This window comes from Triticum aestivum, chromosome 4A (assembly GCF_018294505.1).
Source record: "Triticum aestivum cultivar Chinese Spring chromosome 4A, IWGSC CS RefSeq v2.1, whole genome shotgun sequence".
NCBI classification, from domain to species: domain Eukaryota; kingdom Viridiplantae; phylum Streptophyta; class Magnoliopsida; order Poales; family Poaceae; genus Triticum; species Triticum aestivum.
Window position 1 is genome coordinate 587,499,542 of NC_057803.1, and position 25,891 is coordinate 587,525,432.

At 43.9% G+C, this 25,891-nt stretch overlaps 1 non-coding gene and 1 pseudogene across 1 annotated transcript; both read left to right on the plus strand.

Annotated features, from left to right (window-relative positions):
- The first annotated feature begins 1,477 nt into the window (after window positions 1-1,477).
- LOC123083947 (uncharacterized) lies at window positions 1,478-25,075 on the plus strand (annotated as a pseudogene).
- LOC123088982 (small nucleolar RNA Z161/Z228) lies at window positions 23,407-23,493 on the plus strand. Its single transcript, XR_006442182.1, has one exon. It is a non-coding gene; the product is annotated as a small nucleolar RNA Z161/Z228 (small nucleolar RNA).
- Window positions 25,076-25,891: the final 816 nt, after the last annotated feature.

Genomic DNA, 25,891 nt, shown 5'->3' on the forward strand with positions numbered 1-25,891 from the left:
GATGAGCTAAGTCAGACAAGCTTTTATCTTCCAAATCTCCAAGTTGTTGTTTGGCTTAACCAACTAGCTCAGGGGTATCCCACACAGATTCTTGGAGAAAAGCGTGGCTACAAGAAACCAACTTGATCACGAACTCAACATAGCAGTCAGGTGACAACCTGGTAACACTTCCGAGAAGATATTCGGAAAATCACGAACCTTCGATATGTTACTAAGCTCGAGAACAATCTTGCTTTTCAGGGCAAGACGATGTGATCAAGAGAGTGAAGGGTTGACACAATCCTATCTCATTGATCGAGGAGTGCACCAGGGAAAATGGACTAGGTTGCACGATCAATCTTAGAATGATGATTCAATAACCAACATGCTAAGAATGAAATTATTGTCCATTAACTATCAAGCAACGGAGTTGCTAGGAGTATTGATTTCACACGTCACGATTCACTTGTCGACATTCCGGTTGCGACAACATGACACCGAGGAATGAATAATGATGGTGAGAAGTATCACTGTGTCAAGAATTCATAATATGGTGTGCAATTCCCATGACATTCTTGACATAAGATGGTAATACTTCAGGATAGAACATAATCAAAAGCTGGATTGGCATTTTGATATGCGAAATACAACTACTTTGACCCAATCCTAGATATGGATGAGGTACTGGAGTTTGCTTCTCCTAGTCATTATGAAATAGAATGGCTTGACGGACCACAAGAATAAAAGGCACCGATAAACACGAATGCACACCTACTCTTGACTATCAACTGATAGGCCAAGGTCGGAATACAACTAAAGGGATCGGTTGCGACCGATCTGTCAAAAAGATCCGTCTCGCTCCTTCGGTTCTTCCCCTCGCTCAATCTGTCTCCCTCGTGCCGCCGCCTCGCTAGGGTTTGGCTCCACCATCGCCGCCGTGCACCGTGACCGCCTGCCGTCGCGGCGCACCGCGACCGCCTGCCGCCGAGCGCCTCGACCGCCTGCCGCCGCGCACCTCGACCGCCTGCCGCCGCCACCACCGCCGCCATCCCGGCACTTCCCACCTTTGGCCTTTTCCACGATGCTCCGTCTCCGGCCGTCTGCCCTAACTCCCAGGCAGCCATAGTCCGAGCTCATCTACCCTGATTCCCTGACATCGACCCCCGAGCTTCTTTCCCGTCAATTCCCAGGGCTAGGCCATTCGCCGCCTTCCACGATCCATATCTTCATCGGCACCCTTTCACTTCCGTCATGGCAATGCAAGACCATCCTTCTCCGTGTGGCCACCACCCCCAAATCCTCTTGGATAAAAAATGTTTAGTGGGCGAGTTGAAAAATTCCATTACCACAAAATCCAAGAATAGCAAAGGGGTTCACTTGGAGGTTTCTTTTGAAGCAGTTGACCCTCCAGCCATCTCACTGTGCCTGGTCAGCTGCGTTGATCAGACCGGGGATCGCTTGGCAGCACCGCCTCGTATACTTGGTGTAACTAGAGGCTTTGTACTGCTGGCTATCACCTTCTCGGACAGTGTCAACCGTTACTTGCGGTTCATCGACTATTTTGTTTACAAAGCAGGGCCCGATTTCGCCTCTCTTCATCTTCTTGCAAGGCCATACCCGTCTTCTTTTTCGCCAAACATGGCTGCCATCTTGCCTGTTAGTGATAACAGTGAAGACTTTGCTGTCATTTTCCCACATGTTGAATATTTTAGTCTTGAGTCTCGCAAACATTACACACTCCACATATATCGATCTGACACGAATGATTGGCACTCTCAGGTCGCTTGTATCGCTGAGGATAATGAGACAAGGAATGCCAGGGATAAGCTATTGCTTCATAATACCATGAGCGTGGCATACGCAGAAAAGGGTATCGTAGGTTGGATTGATCTCTGGTGGGGAATTCTCTTATGCAATGTTTTGGATAAAAAGCCTACCATCCGTTTTGTTCCGTTGCCAGTTCCGGAACCGTGTGATACGTCTGAGTTCCATTTGATGTTTGAGAATCTCACTCCAAGACCACACTGTCATGTGACGATATTCAATGATTTGATCAAGTGTGTTGAGTTAGATTTTCATGTGCAAGATGCTTTCTTCAACATGAAGCGAGCAAAGGATTATGGCTGGATGGCTAAAACATGGACTAGATCAATTTATTCAGATGTTTGGTGTGATGGCTTGACGATTGATACGTCTGAGATATCTTTCACCGACTCAAGTTTGCCAAATTTGTTGCCTGGGATGTTTGATGAGGAAAACAATTTGACTTGGAAGAAATTGACTAGTGCTGGTCCTACATTAAGCTTGCTTGATGACAATGTTATTTACATTATGGCGAAGGAGAGCATGTGCCATCCGACAGCATATGTACTTACTGTGGACACCAAAAGTTTGAAGCTCGAGTCTGGTGCGCAGTGTGTGAAGGAAATATGCCCTAGAGGCAATAATAAAGTTATTATTTATTTCCTTATATCATGATAAATGTTTATTATTCATGCTAGAATTGTATTAACCGGAAACATAATACATGTGTGAATACATAGACAAACAGAGTGTCACTAGTATGCCTCTACTTGACTAGCTCGTTAATCAAAGATGGTTATGTTTCCTAACCATAGACAAAAGAGTTGTTATTTGAGTAACGAGGTCACATCATTAGTTGAATGATCTGATTGACATGACCCATTCCATTAGCTTAGCACCTGATCGTTTAGTATGTTGCTATTGCTTTCTTCATGACTTATACATGTTCCTATGACTATGAGATTATGCAACTCCCGTTTACCGGAGGAACACTTTGGGTACTACCAAACGTCACAACGTAACTGGGTGATTATAAAGGAGTACTACAGGTGTCTCCAATGGTCGATGTTGGGTTGGCGTATTTCGAGATTAGGATTTGTCACTCCGATTGTCGGAGAGGTATCTCTGGGCCCTCTCGGTAATGCACATCACATAAGCCTTGCAAGCACTGCAACTAATATGTTAGTTGTGATATGATGTATTACGGAACGAGTAAAGAGACTTGCCAGTAACGAGATTGAACTAGGTATTGGATACTGACGATCGAATCTCAGGCAAGTAACATACCGATGACAAAGGGAACAACGTATGTTGTTATGCGGTCTGACCGATAAAGATCTTCGTAGAATATGTAGGAGCCAATATGGGCATCCAGGTCCCGCTATTGGTTATTGACCGGAGACGTGTCTCGGTCATGTCTACATTGTTCTCGAACCCGTAGGGTCCGCACGCTTAAGGTTACGATGACAGTTATATTATGAGTTTACATGTTTTGATGTACCGAAGGAGTTCGGAGTCCCGGATGAGATTGGGGACATGACGAGGAGTCTCGAAATGGTCGAGACGTAAAGATTCATATATTGGATGATATGGTTAGGCCAAGGGGTCAAGCCCATGAGGCTTTAGATCGGTGCAAAAGGAGTTTTGCGGAGTCCAGGGGGCCAAACGCTGGAGACCCTGGCGTCTGGCCCTGGGCCAGACGCCGAGGCCCATGGCGTCTGGGCCAGATGCCAAGGATTGTGGCGTTTGGTCCTGGAGTCCGAGTGGGACTCTTGCCTTTCGGGAAAAACCGACTTTGAGGAGGCTTTTGCTCCAAGTTTCGACCCCGGGGCTCAACATATAAATAGAGGGGCAGGGCTAGCACCAAAGACACAACAATTGATCCCTTGGATCTCTTAGCCGTGTGCGGTGCCCCCCTCCACCATAGTTCACCTCGATAATATCGTAGCAGTGCTTAGGCGAAGCCCTGCGACGGTAGAACATCAAGATCGTCACCACGCCGTCGTGCTGACGGAACTCTCCCTCGACACTCGGCTGGATCAGAGTTCGAGGGACGTCATTGAGCTGAACGTGTGCTAGAACTCGGAGGTGCCGTAGTTTCGGTGCTTGATCGGTCGGGCCGTGAAGACGTACGACTACATCAACCGCGTTGTGCTAACGCTTCCGCTTACGGTCTACAAGGGTATGTAGACAACACTCTCCCCTCTCGTTGCTATGCATCACATGATCTTGCGTGTACGTAGGAAATTTTTTGAAATTACTACGTAACCCAACAGTGGCATCCGAGCCTAGGTTATTTATGTTGATGTTATATGCACGAGTAGAACACAAGTGAGTTGTGGACGATACAAGTCATACTGCCTACCAGCATGTCATACTTTGGTGTGGCGGTATTGTTGGACGAGACGACCCGGACCAACCTTACGCGTACGCTTACGCGAGACCGGTTCCCTCGACGTGCTTTGCACAGAGATGGCTTGCGGGCGACTGTCTCTCCAACTTTAGTTGAACCAAGTATGGCTACGCCCGGTCCTTGCGAAGGTTAAAACGGAGTCTATTTGACAAACTATCGTTGTGGTTTTGATGCGTAGGTGAGATTGGTTCTTACTTAAGCCCGTAGCAGCCACGTAAAACATGCAACAACAAAGTAGAGGACGTATAACTTGTTTTTGCAGGGCATGTTGTGATGTGATATGGTCAAGGCATGATGCTGAATTTTATTGTATGAGATGATCATGTTTTGTAACCAAGTTATCGGCAACTGGCAGGAGCCATATGGTTGTCGCTTTATTGTATGCAATGCAATCGCGATGTAATGCTTTACTTTATTGCTAAACGGTAGTGATAGTCGTGAAAGCATAAGATTGGCGAGACGACAACGATGCTACGATGGAGATCAAGGTGTCGCGCCGGTGACGATGGTGATCATGACGGTGCTTTGGAGATGGAGATCACAAGCACAAGATCATGATGGCCATATCATATCACTTATAATGATTGCATGTGATGTTTATCTTTTTATGCATCTTATCTTGCTTTGATTGACGGTAGCATTATAAGATGATCTCTCACTAAATTATCAAGAAGTGTTCTCCCTGAGTATGCACCGTTGCCAAAGTTCGTCGTGCCCAGACACCACATGATGATCGGGTGTGATAAGCTCTACGTCCATCTACAATGGGTGCAAGCCAGTTTTGCACACGCAGAATACTCAGGTTAAACTTGACGAGCCTAGCATATGCAGATATGGCCTCGGAACACGGAGACCGAAAGGTCGAGCGTGAATCATATAGTAGATATGATCAACATAACGATGTTCACCATTGAAAACTACTCCATCTCACGTGATGATCGGTCATGGTTTAGTTGATTTGGATCACGTAATCACTTAGAGGATTAGGGGGATGTCTATCTAAGTGGGAGTTCTTAAATAATATGATTAATTGAACTTAAATTTATCATGAACTTAGTACCTGATAGTATCTTGCTTGTTTATGTTGATTGTAGATAGATGGCTCGTGCTGTTGTTCCGTTGAATTTTAATGCGTTCCTTGAGAAAGCAAAGTTGAAAGATGATGGTAGCAATTACACGGACTGGGTCCGTAACTTGAGGATTATCCTCATTGCTGCATAGAAAAATTACGTCCTGGAAGCACCGCTGGGTGCCAGGCCTGCTGCTGGAGCAACACCAGATGTTATGAACGTCTGGCAGAGCAAAGCTGATGACTACTCGATAGTTCAGTGTGCCATGCTTTACGGCTTAGAATCGGGACTTCAACGACGTTTTGAACGTCATGGAGCATATGAGATGTTCCAGGAGTTGAAGTTAACATTTCAAGCAAATGCCCGAATTAAGAGATATGAAGTCTCCAATAAGTTCTATAGCTGCAAGATGGAGGAGAACAGTTCTGTCAGTGAGCATATACTCAAAATGTCTGGGTATAATAATCACTTGATTCAATTGGGAGTTAATCTTCCGGATGATTGCGTTATTGACAGAATTCTCCAATCACTGCCACCAAGCTACAAGAGCTTCGTGATGAACTATAATATGCAAGGGATGAACAAGACTATTCCCGAGCTCTTCGCAATGCTGAAAGCTGCGGAGGTAGAAATCAAGAAGGAGCATCAAGTGTTGATGGTTAACAAGACCACTAGTTTCAAGAAAAAGGGCAAAGGGAAGAAAAAGGGGAACTTCAAGAAGAACGGCAAGCAAGTTGCTGCTCAAGAGAAGAAACCCAAGTCTGGACCTAAGCCTGAAACTGAGTGCTTCTACTGCAAGCAGACTGGTCACTGGAAGCGGAACTGCCCCAAGTATTTGGCGGATAAGAAGGATGGCAAGGTGAACAAAGGTATATGTGATATACATGTTATTGATGTGTACCTTACTAGAGCTTGCAGTAGCACCTGGGTATTTGATACTGGTTCTGTTGCTAATATTTGCAACTCGAAACAGGGACTAAAGAATAAGCGGGCACTGGCAAAGGACGAGGTGACGATGCGCGTGGGAAATGGTTCCAAAGTTGATGTGATCGCGGTCGGCACGCTACCTCTACATCTACCTTTGGGATTAATATTAGACCTAAATAATTGTTATTTGGTGCCAGCGTTGAGCATGAACATTATATCTGGATCTTGTTTAATGCGAGGCGGTTATTCATTTAAATCAGAGAATAATGGTTGTTCTATTTATATGAGTAATATCTTTTATGGTCATGCACCCTTGAAGAGTGGTCTATTCTTATTGAATCTCGATAGTAGTAATACACATATTCATAATGTTGAAGCCAAAAGATGCAGAGTTGATAATGAAAGTGCAACTTATTTGTGGCACTGTCGTTTAGGTCATATCGGTATAAAGCGCATGAAGAAACTCCATACTGATGGACTTTTGGAACCACTTGATTATGAATCACTTGGTACTTGCGAACCGTGCCTCATGGGCAAGATGACTAAAACACCGTTCTCCGGTACTATGGAGAGAGCAACAGATTTGTTGGAAATCATACATACCGATGTATGTGGCCCGATGAATATTGAGGCTCGTGCCGGATATCGTTATTTTCTGACCTTCACAGATGATTTGAGAAGATATGGGGATATCTACTTGATGAAACATAAGTTTGAAACATTTGAACAGTTCAAAGAATTTCAGAGTGAAGTGGAAAATCATCGTGACAAGAAAATAAAGTTTCTACGATCTGATCGTGGAGACAAATATTTGAGTTACGAGTTTGGTCTTCAATTAAAACAATGTGGAATAGTTTCACAAACTCATGCCACATGGAACACCACAGCATAATGGTGTGTCCAAACGTCATAACCGTACTTTATTAGATATATAGTGCAATCTATGATGTCTCTTACGGATCTACCACTATCGTTTTGGGGTTATGCATTAAAGACAGCTACATTCACATTAAATAGGGCACCATCTAAATCCGTTGAGGCGACACCATATGAACTATGGTTTGGCAAGAAACCTAAGCTGTCGTTTCTTAAAGTTTGGGGTTGCAATGCTTATATGAAAAAATTTCATCCTGATAAGCTCAAACTCAAATCGGAGAAGTGCGTCTTCATAGGATATCCAGAGGAAACTATTGGATACACCTTCTACCACAGATCCGAAGGCAAGATTTTTTTTTGCTAAATTCGGAAACTTTCTGGAGAAGGGGTTTCTCTTGAAAGAAGTGAGTGGGAGGAAAGTAGAACTTGACGAGGTAACTGTACCTGCTCCCTTATTGGAAAGTAGTACATCACAGAAAACTGTTTTTGTGACACCTACACCAGTTAGTGAGGAAGCTAATGATGATGATCATGAAACTTCAGAACAAGATACTACTGAACCTCGTAGATCAACCAGAGTAAGATCCGCGCCAGAGTGGTACGGTAATCCTGTTCTGAAAGTCATGCTACTAGATCATGATGAAACCTACGAACTATGAAGAAGCGATGATGAGCCCAGATTCCGCAAAGTGGCTTGAAGCCATGAAATCTGAGATGGGATCCATGTATGAGAACAAAGTATGGACTTTGGTTGACTTGCCCGATGATCGGCAAGCAATTGAGAATAAATGGATCTTTAAGAAGAAGACTGACGCTGATGGTAATGTTACTGTCTACAAAGCTCGACTTGTCGCAAAAGGTTTTCGGCAAGTTCAAGGGATTGACTACGATGAGACCTTCTCACCCGTAGCGATGCTTAAGTCCGTCCGGATCATGTTAGCAATTGCCGCATTTTATGATTATGAAATTTGGCAGATGGATGTCAAAACTGCATTCATGAATGGATTTCTGGAAGAAGAGTTGTATATGATGCAACCGGAAGGTTTTGTCGATCCAAAGGGAGCTAACAAAGTGTGCAAGCTCCAGCGATCCATTTATGGACTGGTGCAAGCCTCTCGGAGTTGGAATAAACGTTTTGATAGTGTGATCAATGCATTTGGTTTTATACAGACTTTCGGAGAAGCCTGTATTTACAAGAAAGTGAGTGGGAGCTCTACAACATTTCTGATAAGTATATGTGAATGACATATTGTTGATCGGAAATAATGTAGAATTATTCTGTAAAGCATAAAAGGAGTGTTTGAAAGGAGTTTTTCAAAGAAAGACTTCGGTGAAGCTGCTTACATATTGAGTTTCAAGATCTATAGAGATAGATCAAGACGCTTGATAAGTTTTTTCAATGAGTACATACCTTGACAAGATTTTGAAGTAGTTCAAAATGGAACAGTCAAAGAAAGAGTTCTTGCCTGTGTTACAAGGTGTGAGGTTGAGTAAGACTCAAAGCCAGACCACGGCAAAAATAGAAAGAGAATGAAAGTCATTTCCTATGCCTCAGTCATAGGTTCTATAAAATATGCCATGCTGTGTACCAGATCTATTGTATACCCTGCACTGAGTTTGGCAAGGGAGTACAATAGTGATCTAGGAGTAGATCACTGGACAGCGGTCAAAATTGTCCTTAGTGGAATAAGGATATGTTTCTCTATTATGGAAGTGAAAAAAGGTTCGTCGTAAAGGGTTACGCTGATGCAAGTTTGACACTAATCTAGATGACTCTAAGTCTCGATCTAGATACATATTGAAAGTGGGAGCAATTAGCTAGAGTAGCTCCATGCAGAGCATTGTTGACATAGAAATTTGCAAAATACATGAGGATCTGAATGTGGCAGACCCGTTGACTAAGATTCTCTCACAAGCAAAACATGATCACACCTTAGTACTCCTTGGGTGTTAATCACATAGCGATGTGAACTAGATTACTGAATCTAGTAAACCCTTTGGGTGTTGGTCACATAGCGATGTGAACTATGGGTGTTAATCACATGGTGATGTGAACTATTGCTGTTAAATCACATGGCGATGTGAACTAGATTATTGACTCTAGTGCAAGTGGGAGACTGAAGGAAATATGCCCTAGAGGCAATAATAAAGTTATTATTTATTTCCTTATATCATGATAAATGTTTATTATTGATGCTAGAATTGTATTAACCGGAAACATAATACATGTGTGAATACATAGACAAACAGAGTGTCACTAGTATGCCTCTACTTGACTAGCTCGTTAATCAAAGATGGTTATGTTTCCTAACCATAGACAAAAGAGTTGTTATTTGAGTAACGAGGTCACATCATTAGTTGAATGATCTGATTGACATGACCCATTCCATTAGCTTAGCACCTGATCGTTTAGTATGTTGCTATTGCTTTCTTCATGACTTATACATGTTCCTATGACTATGAGATTATGCAACTCCCGTTTACCGGAGGAACACTTTGGGTACTACCAAACGTCACAACGTAACTGGGTGATTATAAAGGAGTACTACAGGTGTCTCCAATGGTCGATGTTGGGTTGGCGTATTTCGAGATTAGGATTTGTCACTCCGATTGTCGGAGAGGTATCTCTGGGCCCTCTCGGTAATGCACATCACATAAGCCTTGCAAGCACTGCAACTAATATGTTAGTTGTGATATGATGTATTATGGAACGAGTAAAGAGACTTGCCAGTAACGAGATTGAACTAGGTATTGGATACCGACGATCGAATCTCGGGCAAGTAACATACCGATGACAAAGGGAACAACGTATGTTGTTATGCGGTCTGACCGATAAAGATCTTCGTAGAATATGTAGGAGCCAATATGGGCATCCAGGTCCCGCTATTGGTTATTGACCGGAGACGTGTCTCGGTCATGTCTACATTGTTCTCGAACCCGTAGGGTCCGCACGCTTAAGGTTACGATGACAGTTATATTATGAGTTTACATGTTTTGATGTACCGAAGGAGTTCGGAGTCCCGGATGAGATTGGGGACATGACGAGGAGTCTCGAAATGGTCGAGACGTAAAGATTCATATATTGGATGATATGGTTAGGCCAAGGGGTCAAGCCCATGAGGCTTTAGATCGGTGCAAAAGGAGTTTTGCGGAGTCCAGGGGGCCAAACGCCGGAGACCCTGGCGTCTGGCCCTGGGCCAGACGCCGAGGCCCATGGCGTCTGGGCCAGACGCCAAGGATTGTGGCGTTTGGTCCTAGAGTCCGAGTGGGACTCTTGCCTTTCGGGAAAAACCGACTTTGAGGAGGCTTTTGCTCCAAGTTTCGACCCCGGGGCTCAACATATAAATAGAGGGGCAGGGCTAGCACCAAAGACACAACAATTGATCCCTTGGATCTCTTAGCCGTGTGCGGTGCCCCCATCCACCATAGTCCACCTCGATAATATCGTAGCGGTGCTTAGGCGAAGCCCTGCGACGGTAGAACATCAAGATCGTCACCACGCCGTCGTGCTGACGGAACTCTCCCTCGACACTCGGCTGGATCGGAGTTCGAGGGACGTCATCGAGCTAAACGTGTGCTAGAACTCGGAGGTGCCGTAGTTTCGGTGCTTGATCGGTCGGGCCGTGAAGACGTACGACTACATCAACCGCGTTGTGCTAACGCTTCCGCTTACGGTCTACAAGGGTATGTAGACAACACTCTCCCCTCTCGTTGCTATGCATCACATGATCTTGCGTGTACGTAGGAATTTTTTTGAAATTACTACGTAACCCAACAGTGTGCTCCTCAAAAGACGGTGTGATTCGAACCAACATATGAACCGTGTGTTCTTTTTAGCTCTTTTGGCAGGACTTCAGGTACTCGTCCCTAATAAATTTACGGAGTTAACAAAAAATTGTAATAACTGGAAAAGCACAAGTTAATATGGTAGTCTGATAACACATGTAATTAGTTGCTTTTTTGTTGATGAAAACATCACTGTTGCCTTACATATGCTTTGCATTTTTTTTGCAGAGTTGGTTAAAGAATTTGAAACCAAAGGGACAATATTTGAAATCAAGGAAGGGCCGGTGCTCTCGGTGGTGTCGAAGCGTCTCCGTGTGCTGCGGAAGAAGCAGAATTGCATCGCGCAGATGGAGGAGTCCGTCGCTGCCGGCAAGATGCTTAACCAGGAGCAGAAGGAGCTCATGCACTCCAAGCCCGTCATGCCGCGCTCATTGACGAGCTTGAGCGCCTCCGCGTACCACTCTCCACTGCACTCACCAAGGAGCTCTCCACCGTCCCTGCACCTGCTGCCGGTTCCTCATCCTTTGGCTCCGATTTGTCCATCCAGGACCTCCTCGCGCTCATCTACTTCGGCTCCCTTTTTTATGTCAAGTCACCGAACGAGTTCATCGCCACCATGGTTGCGTGCAAGAACGAACGGAGCAGCTGCATCACCCACGGCTACGTATGGGATGATACCGTGGAGTTGCTCGTGGAGAACGACCTTGACGCAGTGTCTGCTATGGCGGCGCTTGCCGCGGCTCGCCCTTCTTCCGCAGATGGTGTCTCCCACCATGACGCACTCCAGGCCTGTGCCCATCATGCCCGCCTATGGCTAACCCGTGCTGATGCGCCGATCCACCCTGGCTCCTCTGTTACATGTGAGGGTTGATATAGGTTTGTAATTTGGTTTGATTTGAGGTGATTGCTATTGAAATTTGTGGCCTTTTGCTGTAGATGCTGCGGTGAGGTCCAAGTTAGACAGGATCATGGCATCAGACTACTACACAGCACCTGCAGTTGCTGGGAACCATGGAGCTGAAGGTCTGCAGGCACAGATGAGCATGACCGACTCACCAGAGGCACCATCACTCAAGGAGACCCTAGCTGCTGAAAATCACAAGGTGAAATAGCAAATTGCACTCTTTAGTAATTTAATAGTATATGCTTAGCATGGTGAAGTGATCATTGCCCTGAAACTTTGTTCTGATCTTTGTCAACAATTGATCTGTTGTAGTGCACAGTGCTCCTAGTATTATTATTATCATCATCATTGTTGCTGCTGCTGGTGCTTTTTGTGCGGATTCAGTAGTAATGATCAATGTGGATTATAGCTTTAATTGGAAAACTGTAAGGTCGATCCATTTGGGGTGTATATTATGCTGTTTCATATGGATGTTGTGCGCCGTTGCTTAGATATAACAGACAATGCCTGTGCATTGGTGTTCTGGAAAAAACGCTGAAAATAATAACTTAAAAACTATGTGAAAGTGCAACTATCCCTAGGTGGTTTTGGTAATTCATAACAACATATAGCTCATTGAGCTAATGCTATTCCAAGATGATTATTTCAGGGAAGCTCAATGATTGGCATGGCATGGATGTGAAAGTGGAACCCTCAAAATGCTAAGGACAAAGGATTGCCTCAAGCTCAAAAGTTCAAGACTCCTCATTTTACATTTTAGTGATCCAAGATCACATTGAGTCTTTAGGAAAAGCCAATACTATCAAGGAGGGATGAGGTGTTGCTTAATGAGCCTCTTGCTTTATGTGCTTGGTGATATGCTCCAAAATCCCCAACCACTTTTCCATAGCCACAAATGACCTAAACCCTAAGCCAAACTCGGTCATACCGATTCTTTCAATCCGGCGCCACCGAGTTTCACTTGTCATTTGCCACTGCCAAACCCTAGCAATTCGGTCCTACCGATAAGGATCTCGGTCTCACCGAGATGGGATTGCAAACTCTCTGTTTCCCTTTCGTAACTTTTCGGTCTCACCGAAAGAGCGAATCCGTCCCACCGAGATTGCAATGTAAACTCTCTGTTTCCTTTTTGTAACATTTCGGTCTCACCGAAAGAGCAAATCGGTCCAACCGAGTTTACCTGACCAACTCTTTGTTTAGCTTATTGCCAAACTCGGTCTCACCGAGTTTGTGCAATCGGTCTCACCGAGATTACGTTATGCCCAAACCCTAACCGAATCGGTCCTACCGAGTTGCATGTCAGTCCCACCGAAATCTCTAACGGTCACTAGGTTTACCTTTTCGGTCCGACCGAGTTTGATGATTCGGTCCCACCGAGATTGGTAGATTGAGTGTAACGGTTGGATTTTGTGTGGAGGCTATAAATACCCCTCCACCTCCTCTTCATTCGTGGAGAGAGCCATCAGAACACATACACCATTCCAACTCATATGTTCTGAGAAAGAACCACCTACTCATGTATTGAGACCAAGATATTCCATTCCAACCATATGAATCTTGATCTCTAGCCTTCCCCAAGTTGCTTTCCACTCAAATCTTCTTTCCACCAGATCCAAACCCTTCCCTTTACATTCTTGCAAGTTGCATGCTTTACTTTCCACTGCCAATATACTCTTTGCATGCTTGCTTGAATTGTGTGATGATTGCTTGACTTGTCCTAAGATAGCTAAAATCTGCCAAGAACTAAAATTGGGAAAAGGTTAAGTTTTTATTTGGTCAAGTAGTCTAATCACCCCCCCCCTCTAGACATACTTTCGATCCTACAAGTGGTATCAGAGCCTTGGCCTCCATTTGCCTTGATCTCCATAGCTTTTGGTGATCATAGCCTTGGTTTCACAACCTAGGAGAGTATGGCGTCTAGCGAGGGAAATTATCACCGTAGAGGTCCTTACTTTGATGGCACTAATTTTGCTAGTTGGAAGCATAAAATGAAAATGCATATTCTTGGACATAACCCCGCCGTATGGGCTATTGTTTGTGTTGGTTTGCAAGGTGACTTCTTTGATGGGAAAGAACCAAACCGTGAGGCTACCGCGGATGAGTTGAAGATGTTGCAATACAATGCTCAAGCTTGTGATATTCTCTTCAACGGATTGTGCCCCGAAGAATTCAACAAAATCAGCCGTCTTGAGAATTCAAAGGAAATTTGGGACACTTTGATTGATATGCACGAAGGTACCGACTCAGTCAAGGAATCCAAGTTGGATGTGCTCCAAAGTCAACTTGACAAGTTCAAAATGAAGGATGGTGAAGGTGTCGCTGAAATGTACTCTAGGCTTGCTCTCATCACAAATGAGATTGCCGGCTTAGGAAGTGAAGAGATGACCGATAGATTCATCATCAAGAAGATCCTAAGAGCCTTGGATGGTAAATATGATACCGTGTGCACATTAATCCAAATGATGCCAAATTACAAAGATCTCAAACCAACGGAAGTGATTGGAAGGATTGTTGCTCATGAGATGTCACTCAAGGATAAAGAGGAACTTCACAACAAATCAAGTGGTGCCTACAAAGCCTCATATGAAGTCCCCACATCATCAAGTGAGAAACAAAACTTCAATGAAGAATTGAGCTTAATGGTGAAGAACTTCAACAAGTTCTACAAGAGAAGAAGCAAAGATAGAAGCTTCAAGTCAAGGTCCTACAATGACAAAAGATCTTCTAGTCGAGAGCGAAACTGCTACAATTGTGGAAGACCCGGACACTATTCCAATGAGTGTACGGCTCCCTACAAGAGAAGAGAAGATTCTCCAAAAAGAAGAAGCAAAGAATCACCACCAAGAGAGAGAAGGAGTAGGGATGATCATTATGAACGGAGATACTCACGGAGAAGCAAGGATTCGGAAAGGAAGGAAAAATCATCAAGGAGCTACACAAAGCGAAGACATCAAGCTCATGTTGGTGAATGGGTATCCGGCTCCGACTCCGACAGCCACTCCGAGAGAAGTTATCACTCCGACTCCAAAGATACTCAAGATGAAGGTGTTGCCGGTCTAGCACTTGTGTCAACCAACTCCTACGACATATTTGACTCACCAAATGAAGGAATTGGAATATGCTTCATGGCCAAAGGTCCTAAGGTAACACACCCCGAGTATGTTGATTTTAATAGTGATGAAGATGACTTGTTAGGTGATGATGATTTGCTTGTTGACAACTCTAGTGATGAGTATTATGGTTAAATATCAATTAATCATGCTAAAACGAATGACAATGATAAGGAGAAGATTGAGGCTCTAACTAAAGAACTAAACACTCTTATGTTAGCCGATGAAACTATCTTCGAAGATCATCGAGAACTTTTAAGAGCTCATGAGAAATTACACTTTGAAAAGCTTAATCTTGAGCAAGAGCATGAGTTCTTAAAAGCGATCAATGATGATCTCCGCAAGAAAAGTTCTTCTCACATTGCCAAGCATTTACTTTTATCCACTTACATGCCTCAAGTCAAGACTAGTAACAAGAACAAGAAAGATTCTTCCTCTAGTAGTAACAATGATCAAGCTAAATCCAATATTGTTGCTTCTAGTAGTTCTCTTGATTCCACTAATGATTCTCTTAGCCAAGTTATACTTGAGCAAGAAAATAGCTTATTGAAGGGAATTATAGAGAAAGGAGTGTACAAAAGCCTTGCCGGGAGTAAGAAATTCGAGGAAATTGTGCGCAAGCAAGGAATGCACCGGAAGAATCAAGGTGTTGGTTTTGAACGAAAGTTCAATGCCAATGGAGTTGAGTGGGAAGAAGATCAATACCCCAAGACAAAGTTTGTTCCTCAACAAGAGAAGTATGACACTTCCTTTAAGGGAACACAAGCTCAAGATGATCTTCCACCACAAGGCTACAAGCAAAAAGGCAAGGACAAGCTTCAAGAGGAGATTGATGCATTTGAAGAAGCTCCTAAGACCTTATTCAAGTGGGTTCCCAAGACTAATTCAAGTTCCACTTCATCAAGTACGACTACAACTCCAAGGATTCCCATCAAGATGGTGTGGATCCAAAAGAAGAAGAACTAGAGAGTTCTCGAGGTTGACTCCGCCAACATACCTCACTCTTATCATTTTGGCAAGAACAAGTGCAATCAACTTCCACACCTTGCACTAGTTCAAGGAGTCACAAACCCTCTTGTTGGTAAGACAAGGGACAAGGTAACCTAAAGTTTTCATGGACATCATCTTGTGTGTGCATCACTCTATGTCTATGGATATCCTTGTTTGTTCCTTGTGGGACTAACCCATGTAGGTATTGAAAGTGCAATTCACTCAAATGGATAGCTCCAAGTGATCTACATCAATTTTGAGCATCCACATCTTCGACATCTACATGAAGTCATCATCGACAAAACCCAAGGTTAGTTCATCCCTCTTAGGGGGGATATCACATCTGGGGGGAGCTTTACTCTAAAACTTGAGCTAAAGCAACTCTAAAAGATGTGAACAAAACAATGCTTTATGTAAAAGTGGTAACCCCACTTGAGCTTAAACGATGAGTATGACCTACGATCAAGTGTTCTGACTTGACTCCTAAGTCAATATACTCATATATAGATGACCTAGTCATCGCAAATTGCTTGATAGATGCTAGAATTGGTTGTGCATGCTTTGCCACATACCTCATTTGCCATCTTATTGTGTGAGCATGTTGGTTGCATGTTTTACTCATTCGAGGACATCCACTTGTTGCTTTGATTGTTTGGCTTTATCTTCTTTTGCCAAGTGGATGGACAAGAATGCCTAAGTACCTCCTCTAGCTATCTATGCTCTTCTCGTCTCAAACTCTATTCATGCTGCATCACAAAATTTGATCAAGTCAGATTCGAACCACTCTGTGTGAGGAGCGCTCGGAGTCCCCAATTCGTCATAGACTTAAACTTCCAAAACCTCTTTATGAATCTCGGTCTGACCGATACCCCACTTTCGGTCCTACCGAGTTCATTAAGTTGATCTAGGTTTTCGATCTCGGTGCAACCGATTTGAACTTTTCGGTCACACCGAGTTGCAATAACTGCATACAGTTTTGCATCTCGGTGCCACCGAGTTGTTCCACTCGGTCACACCGACAGGGTCGGGCTATATATAGTCACGGGCAAAAATTTGGAAATTTCTCCGAACCCCTTCGCCCGCGCGATAGCCTGCTTTGCCTTCGTGGTCTTCGGATCGTCTCCTCGCCGCCAGCCGCCTCCAGTTGCTGGTCTCCGTCGCCGTCAATGGGAATTCTGCCCCGCCGTTGCCGCCGTAGCGAGTCTCCGCCGAACTAGGGTATGGACTCGATCTTTGTGCTATTCTCCAATCCAATTCCTAGCACATTGTGATCATCATGATTCTTGCCACGTTTGATAAACTCCTATCCAGTCAATGAACTCATAGATTAGGTTTAATTCGAAAATTTTAGGGTTAGGTTTCCGCCGAAACCATCTCGGACCCACCGAGTTGAAAAACTCGATCCCACCGATTTGGCTTATGCCATTGCACAAGTGAAACTCGGTCTGACCGAGAATTACTTATCGGTGTGACCGATTTTTGAACTCTGTGAAACCCTAGCAGTCTCGGTGCCACCGAACTGTGACTCGGTCTGACCGAGTTCACTAGTTCTGGTGCCAAAACTGCTTCGGTGTCACCGAGTTTAGAAATCGGTAGATCCGAGATGCTTTCATTGGAAAACTAAAACTAAGTTTTTGAATTATTCTTTTGCAAAAATCTCTGCATTTTGTGATGCTCATCCACTCTATCTCATCTATAATCTATTCACAGGGTCAGCAGTCAGTTTGCAACATGTCTGATCAGAGTGATAGCCAAAATTTGCGAGAGCAGCAAGTGGTGATGAGTGAGGGCACTAGTCCCTCAAGTTCCTCAGATGATGGCAGTAGGAGCACCCCCAGCAATCTGCCTAAAGCTGCCACACGTCAAAGGAAGAAGAGAACTTCTGATTCTGAAGATGAAGACTATGTGGCAGAGGAAGAGGCCACATCAAAGAGAGTTGAGCTAGCTCAAGGCACAAAGCCAGGGCTGAAGATCAAAAGTCCAGCAGGCAGGCAGCCCATGTCAAAGGCCAGAATGTCAACTGATAAGCCTGCACCCACAGAGCCTGTTGCTGCTGAAGGTAAAAAGAGGAAAGAAAGAGTGAAGAAAACTGTGGCTAGAGTTCTTGGCAAAGCTTCCATCATGGAAGATGAGGAAGAAGAAGAGGTTGCTGCACTAGCACCCAAGGCACCCAAGCTAATGGGTGATGCTATCAAATCAGGGGCTACTGCATCTAAGCCCAAGGCTGCATCAAAGGTCAAGACAGCACCAAAGAGTAACACAAGAAGCATCCCAACCACTGAAAAGAACAAGGCCCCAGTGCCTGAAGCTGCTGAAGAAGAGGATGAAGAGCAAGTTCTCAGAAAACTCAAGCCCAAGATCCCAGACCACAATGATGCTCATCCTGTGGCTGAGGACATGAAGCTCAGGAGAGACTCAGGGCTGAGGAAGTGGAGAGAAGCAGATCCGTATGCTTCAAGAAGAAGGACTGCTGTGGATTACAGATTTCACACCAAGGAGCAACAAGACTTCTATGAGACAGTGTTGCTAGACAAGAAGCCAATAGTTTGTGACATGAGATGGGTCGACTGGACCTACATGAAGGAAAATGAAGAGTACTACCCCGGAGTGTATGACAGCTTTAGTGCGTGTGGAGTTGCAGACTTTGTTGGGCAGAAGCTCACAAAGTGGAACGAGGAGCTAATCATGCAATTCTACTCCACAACACACTTCTACCCAGATGGGAGGATCACATGGATGTCTGAAGGTACAAGGTACCAATCAACTGTTGATGAATGGGCAAAGTTGATCAATGCCCCAGAGGAACAAGCAGATGACTTGGACATTTATGCCAAGAAGAAAATGGATCACAACTCAATGTCCAACATGTACAAGGAGATTCCGAATGAAGCACTTGACACTTTCAAGTTTGGCTCAATGCATTATCTTCTCTCTGGACTGCCCACTATCAATTGGATACTAAGGCACACTCTGTTGCCTAAGTCTGGAGATCACAAGATGATCAGAGGTCACGCGATCAACTTGCTTCATGTTTTTGACGTGCCTCAGAAATTCAAAGTCATGAGCCTCATAGTAGAAACAATCAAGAGGACTGCAGCAGACCAGAAGAGGAGCTGTGGATATGCACCTCAGATTCAGGAGCTCATCAACTCAAAGATGGGCACGGGCATATACTTGTTGGATAAGGAACACCTGCCCATCCGTCCAGATTTTGAAGATAACCAAGTGGTTATGACTGAGAATGAGCCATCATCTGCCCAAGCACAAGCCAAGAAGGAGAAGGCGAGGAAGGAGAAAGCTGCCAAGATGCCTACTCAAGAGGAGGCATCTGAATATTTTCTGAAAACCAAACAAGAGCAGCTTGGTTACCTGATTGCGTCCATCCTGCGGATTGAGCAAGGACTAGCCACCCTGACTCAGAACCAGGCAAGCTTAGAAAGGATCATGGAACAGAGGTTCTATGACTTGGACATCAAGGTGACAGAGATACAGACTGCCGTGGAGCAGCTCCAGGATGACATGAATGAGAGGAGAGGCAGGACTACGACTGATGCCTTTGCCAGGGTGCCACGAGGTCCGAGGTCGTCTGCAATGCCAGTTGCTGACACCAGAGCCACCACGTCTGCACCAGCTACAACCTCAGTTCCACCAGCTTCAGCCTCAGCTCCACCAGCTCCAGCGTCCACTTCAGCCTCGACTCCGACCACGTCTACTGAAGGCTTCGTCCTTGGAGTGCTCCGGACTCCACCACCACCTGAAGATCAAGCCTGAGTGTCGACTTAGCACTATGCATTTTCTAGGAACTTTTTGGTAACTTGTTGCCAAAGGGGGAGAAAATGTATAGATCATAGGCTTCGAGAGAGAGAGTGTTGCTTTTATTCTCTCTTGTTTTATTTGGTGGTTTTTCGAACTTTATTTGCTTGTGTGTGAGATACTACGCCCTTATCTGTGTGAGACATCGATGATCATGTGTTTGATCATAAGCTACACTTAATGTTTGCTTCATACTATCATTATCATTTTATCCTATCTTATGTGATCACTCACTATTCTTGGTGATGAGTGCATGTATTTCTTTCTTATCATTTTTGAGCGCTCCACCAAGATGTATGTGACATGGAAGAGTAACCCATGACTCTAACTCTTTGTGTATTTGCAGTCCAAAGCAAATTTTAAAAATATGCACAAATTTAGGGGGAGCTCTTACTTGTCACATACTTCTCAAAGCGACGATGTATTTCATGATTATTATAATTTGTCGAAGCTTTGATATATATGTTGTCATCAATTACCAAAAAGGAGGAGATTGAAAGTGCAACTATCCCTAGGTGGTTTTGGTAATTCATAACAACATATAGCTCATTGAGCTAATGCTATTCCAAGATGATTATTTCAGGGAAGCTCAATGATTGGCATGGCATGGATGTGAAAGTGGAACCCTCAAAATGCTAAGGACAAAGGATTGGCTCAAGCTCAAAAGTTCAAGACTCCTCAGTTTACATTTTAGTGATCCAAGATCACATTGAGTCTTTAGGAAAAGCCAATACTATCAAGGAGGGATGAGGTGTTGCTTAATGAGCCTCTTGCTTTATGTGCTTGGTGATATGCTCCAAAATCCCCAACCACTTTTCCATAGCCACAAATGACCTAAACCCTAAGCCAAACTCGGTCATACCGATTCTTTCAATCCGGCGCCACCGAGTTTCACTTGTCATTTGCCACTGCCAAACCCTAGCAATTCGGTCCTACCGATAAGGATCTCGGTCTCACCGAGATGGGATTGCAAACTCTCTGTTTCCCTTTCGTAACTTTTCGGTCTCACCGAAAGAGCGAATCCGTCCCACCGAGATTGCAATGTAAACTCTCTGTTTCCTTTTTGTAACATTTCGGTCTCACCGAAAGAGCAAATCGGTCCCACCGAGTTTACCTGACCAACTCTTTGTTTAGCTTATTGCCAAACTCGGTCTCACCGAGTTTGTGCAATCGGTCTCACCGAGATTACGTTATGCCCAAACCCTAACCGAATCGGTCCTACCGAGTTGCATGTCAGTCCCACCGAAATCTCTAACGGTCACTAGGTTTACCTTTTCGGTCCGACCGAGTTTGATGATTCGGTCCCACCGAGATTGGTAGATTGAGTGTAACGGTTGGATTTTGTGTGGAGGCTATAAATACCCCTCCACCTCCTCTTCATTCATGGAGAGAGCCATCAGAACACATACACCATTCCAACTCATATGTTCTGAGAAAGAACCACCTACTCATGTGTTGAGACCAAGATATTCCATTCCAACCATATGAATCTTGATCTCTAGCCTTCCCCAAGTTGCTTTCCACTCAAATCTTCTTTCCACCAGATCCAAACCCTTCCCTTTACATTCTTGCAAGTTGCATGCTTTACTTTCCGCTGCCAATATACTCTTTGCATGCTTGCTTGAATTGTGTGATGATTGCTTGACTTGTCCTAAGATAGCTAAAATCAGCCAAGAACTAAAATTGGGAAAAGGTTAAGTTTTTATTTGGTCAAGTAGTCTAATCACCCTCCCTCTAGACATACTTTTGATCCTACACTATGATCTTTGTATAATATTATGTGTAGTGCTACCACTATCTAGGTACAGGATGGTCTCTATTCTGATGGGTCTTCGCAGTTTGCAAACATAGTAATTGAGTTTTTGTTGTATTAAAGATTATAAATATCACGCGCTAGAATTCATCATATTGCAGTCATGCAATAACATGATTGTTTATTGTACATTTGTTCTTTTTTTACTTTGTTGGCCATTACTTAAAATGCTGGTTGAAAAGAACAGCAATCCCAATCCCTGATATCAAAACATTCTGAAAAGGATACACATGTAAATTCTCTTGTATTTTATTACGTTTGTAAATTTAACGGAAAAAGCTGGCATTTCTGCAGCATGAGTGGAGAAACCAAGTTTAGCGCTCTAACAATATTTGTACCCATTGTGTAAAACAAGTTTGGAGGCGGCCTCTCTGCATTGCAGTGTCCAGGGGTAAGGCTTGCCTCGTATAATCCTTCCCCAGGCCCCACCTGGCGTAGGAGCTTCTAGCACCGGGTCTCCTTTTTTTCTGTACAAGTTTTGTGCCTCTAAAGATTACATTTTAGAGCCCAGATTTGTTTCTTTTGCCCAGGCGCAAAAAAGTGTTTGTTTTTCGAAGAAAACCTACTGGAATCTGAATGGTTCAAACATTTGCATGTGTAATTTTACCTGAATTTTAGACACTCAGAATTATTTATTTACCGTCCACTGAAGGAGCACATGCTCCTGGGACCTGAGGACCATTTTACTCCTAACTGTCATTCTTACTTCTTGTTGCTTATCTACTTTATGATTACAAGTCTAGGACTTGTGACCAACATTACTTTGATAACTCAACTTAATAGTTGTATATTCTTTGGGTCTGGTAATATATGTTCTTTGGCATCCTAGCTGTGTACTTCGATATTATTGCTAGATTACTTTTCTGAGTTGCAGATTCTCTTTCATAACTATAGATCATTCGTAATCTTTGTTAAGTCTCGAGGGATCTTCTTTTACTTCCATTTGAGGAATTCTTATTATTTTTAGCCGCAATCTCCTAGGCGCATTGCAATGCTGCTAGTTGCAGAATCTATAGCCCTATTGTTCTTGCCAGTTTTGCAGTTCGTTGCGCAAGCTTGATTGTTGAGATAGTATGTAATTATTTACTCAACATTAATATGACATGGGTAAAGCTCCAACCTCTAGGGCTCATCATAAAATCACTTGCAATTTAAATATGTATAGAAGTTATAGTGTTGCTCTTTTGTGTGTGCTAACACTAAAGGTAGTGTCATTTTCCTAAATTGCAAAATGGGATTTCTAACCTAAGAGTTCACGTTCACAGTTCTCCATTCTTTATAACAACATTGTGATATTTTTAGTAACAATTTTATGCTGGCATCGCTTCTGCATTGATTTCCCTAGATTTAAACCTGTGTGTACGTGTACAGTTCTTTATGCTTTTAAAACTAAAAATCATGGTATATTCACTGTAAATCGTCCAAGCATCACCTACTGCATGTTGCCTCAGACATTATATTTAGAAACTGTACAATGTCCATCTCCACCTTTTAGTATTATGATTATTGGAACAAAAGCTAGACAACACTGTCATCACCTTACTACACCTTTGGTAATATCACAGTTCTTTGGTGTAGAGTACTATTAAAATGCACCTACATAATCCCTCCGTCCGGAAATACTTGTCATCAAGATGAATAAAAGGGGATGTATCTAGATGTATTTTAGTTCTAGATACACCCCTTTTTATCCATTTTGATGACAAGTATTTCCGAACGGAGGGAGTACATACCTATGATAAATCACTGAGGTGGGGTACACATTTGAAATGATGCATTAATAATTAAGTAGTTCTCCTGGATAAATTGTGCTGTCTTGCATTTTCCAAACAGCCAATCATGAACTTGGGCTATCGTTTAACTTTTGTGGTGTTTTCCCATTGTTTTGGGCCGCTGGGAATTCAAGTACTGTTTTTATTTTGTGCCATATGATGAGAGACCTTATCCAACTCACAGCGGTCGTCTGGACACTTAGTGTGTAATGGTGCATACATATTTTGCTGATGGCATTTTAGTTTTTTATGCATAAAGGATTTGATTTCCCGGAGAGCATTGTGTTAATGCAAGTTTTAGAATAACCCGAACTCCTGAAACTTTTGCCTCGGTCTTCACTGAAGATTTTTGGCGTTATTTGCTGGTGGTTGCCCTGTGAGCCATGCCCATGCTAGTGTCTTGGTAGTTACTCGACTGGACTCCTTGCCTCTGTAGGGTCAATGCCCTTAACTTACTCGACTGGACTCCTTGCCTCTGTAGGGTCAATCGTATAATAAGTAAAGATATCTCAAGCAGGACAACAGTTGCACTTTGCTAGGAGGCTAAGCTGCCAGCTATAGTATTTTCTTTTCAGGGATGCCTTTTTTAATTGCGCTGGATGCAAATAATCAAGCACTATATCCAGAAAGCAAAAGCACTACTAATTTTCTGATACTAGCATATGTGATCAGTCATGACTATGAATGTTCACCTAAAGCACTACCATGTACGAAGTGTTTTCTGCAGATGAGATTAAACAAGATATCTTGCTAGATTTATTATTTTGGTTACTGTGAAGTGTTTCTACTGTTGCTTAGTCGTGTTGGCTTGGTTATTCATTTTGTGTTTGTTCTAACACCCAGAAGCTGAGCTATGATAGACTGAAAAATGGTACACATTTTGTAATTATTAGATGAGTGTTTATATTTAAAATTTACACGGTTTTAATTGGGGACATTTTGAGGGGTCAAGTATTTTGTTTGTTGACCTCTGAAAGTAGAAATGATTAAAGCTTATATTGATCTTGTTGGTATGTTTACTTGTTGACAGGAGGACGAGGAAGATTCCTCGCATGCCACAGAAATCGACAATGATCATCAGTCTAATGCAGCCGATGTGCAAAATGTGGTAATGACTGGATGACCTGTGGAGTGTTTTTCTGTGTATATAATATATATCTGGCTGATACTAACATGCCAACTTCAGGATGGTAAAACCCTGGTGAACCCTCGTGTGGAATATCGCGTGGCTGAGGCAGAGCAGGAGAAATTTGATGTGAAAGAACAAGATCAGATGTATGCCGAGCCAAAAAAGCAACAGTTTCAACACCCTCGACAATCTTGTCAGAACCAGCGAGGTGGTGATAGTGGCTGGAGGGGGGCCTACCCTAATGGCCGCAGCGGGCATGGAGGCAGCCGTGGCATGGGCAGCAGATACGAGAATGGGCGTGGAGGTGGTGGTGGTGGCGGCCGTGGCATGGGTAGTGGATACGAGAATGGGCGTGGAGGTGGTGGTGGTGGCTGTGGCATGGGCAGCGGATACGAAAATGGGTGTGGAGGTGGTGGTGGATACCAGAATGACCGGGGTTGTGGTGGCGGATACCAGAATGGCCGGGATGGTGGTGGCAGCAGCGGGTACCAGAACAACCGGGGTGGTGGTGGCGGTGGTGGGTACCAGAACAGCCGGGGTGGTGGTGGCACCGGTGGGTACCAGAATAGCCGGGGTGGTGGTGGTGGCGGCGGGTACTACAACAACGACGATGGGTACTACCAGCCGAGGAACTTGAACAACAGGGGCAGGGGCGCAGGGAGGTGGCCACGCGGACACCGAGAGGATTGAGGCAATGGCATATGTGGAAGTCTGGGAGGTCAGGAGAGGGAAGGGGCAATGTGGAAGTCTGGGAGCCATTTTGTTATTATAGAACTACGGAGTATGTAATAACCTAGCCTGTGGGTATGTCGCAATCCAGTCCCTCCCCATCTGCGAGTTTTTTTGTTGCTCCAATGAGTGCATAATGGTTGGTTGGTAAATGTGGAATCTCGTTGAAAGTAGCTTCAGGTCATACATGTGTTGCTTCTTTTTCTGGCTGTGTGAGTTGTCATATATTTCCGGTTGGTTTATTATTTTTGTTAGATGTCTTTCTACGTCATTCCTGTTCATTTTCCAGCGTTTGTGTTTGTGTTACCTTTGTTTGTTCTGGCCTGTATCGTAGCTCTTCAAAAAAAGAAAAAAAATACTGTTTGTTTCGGTGAATGCTGGTCGAGATTTTGGCTTTGTCTTTAATAATCCTGATAAGTGTCACCGTAGCCGATTATGCATAGTTGCGGCTAGGTCTTGCATGCGCAGGAGCGCAACTGAACACAAAAAAATGTTTTTACGTGAGGTCTACTTGCATGGTTTGTTTACCGTTGGGAAGATTCTGGGAGGACTTTGTTAGGCAACTGACCATTTCCGGTTTCTTGCAAGTTTTCTAGCTACTCCGATCGATGCTGGAGAGCTTGCTGGAGGGACGCTTGTCGTCCCTTGCCGAATGGGCACACATGGCGGCCGGGACAGAGACGCCAACGGGGGAACGCCCTATCCAATGGTTGCATGGTGGCCGGCCGAAAATTGGGTCGGCTGCCGTTGGCTTTTCCTTATGCATGCAATCAAAGG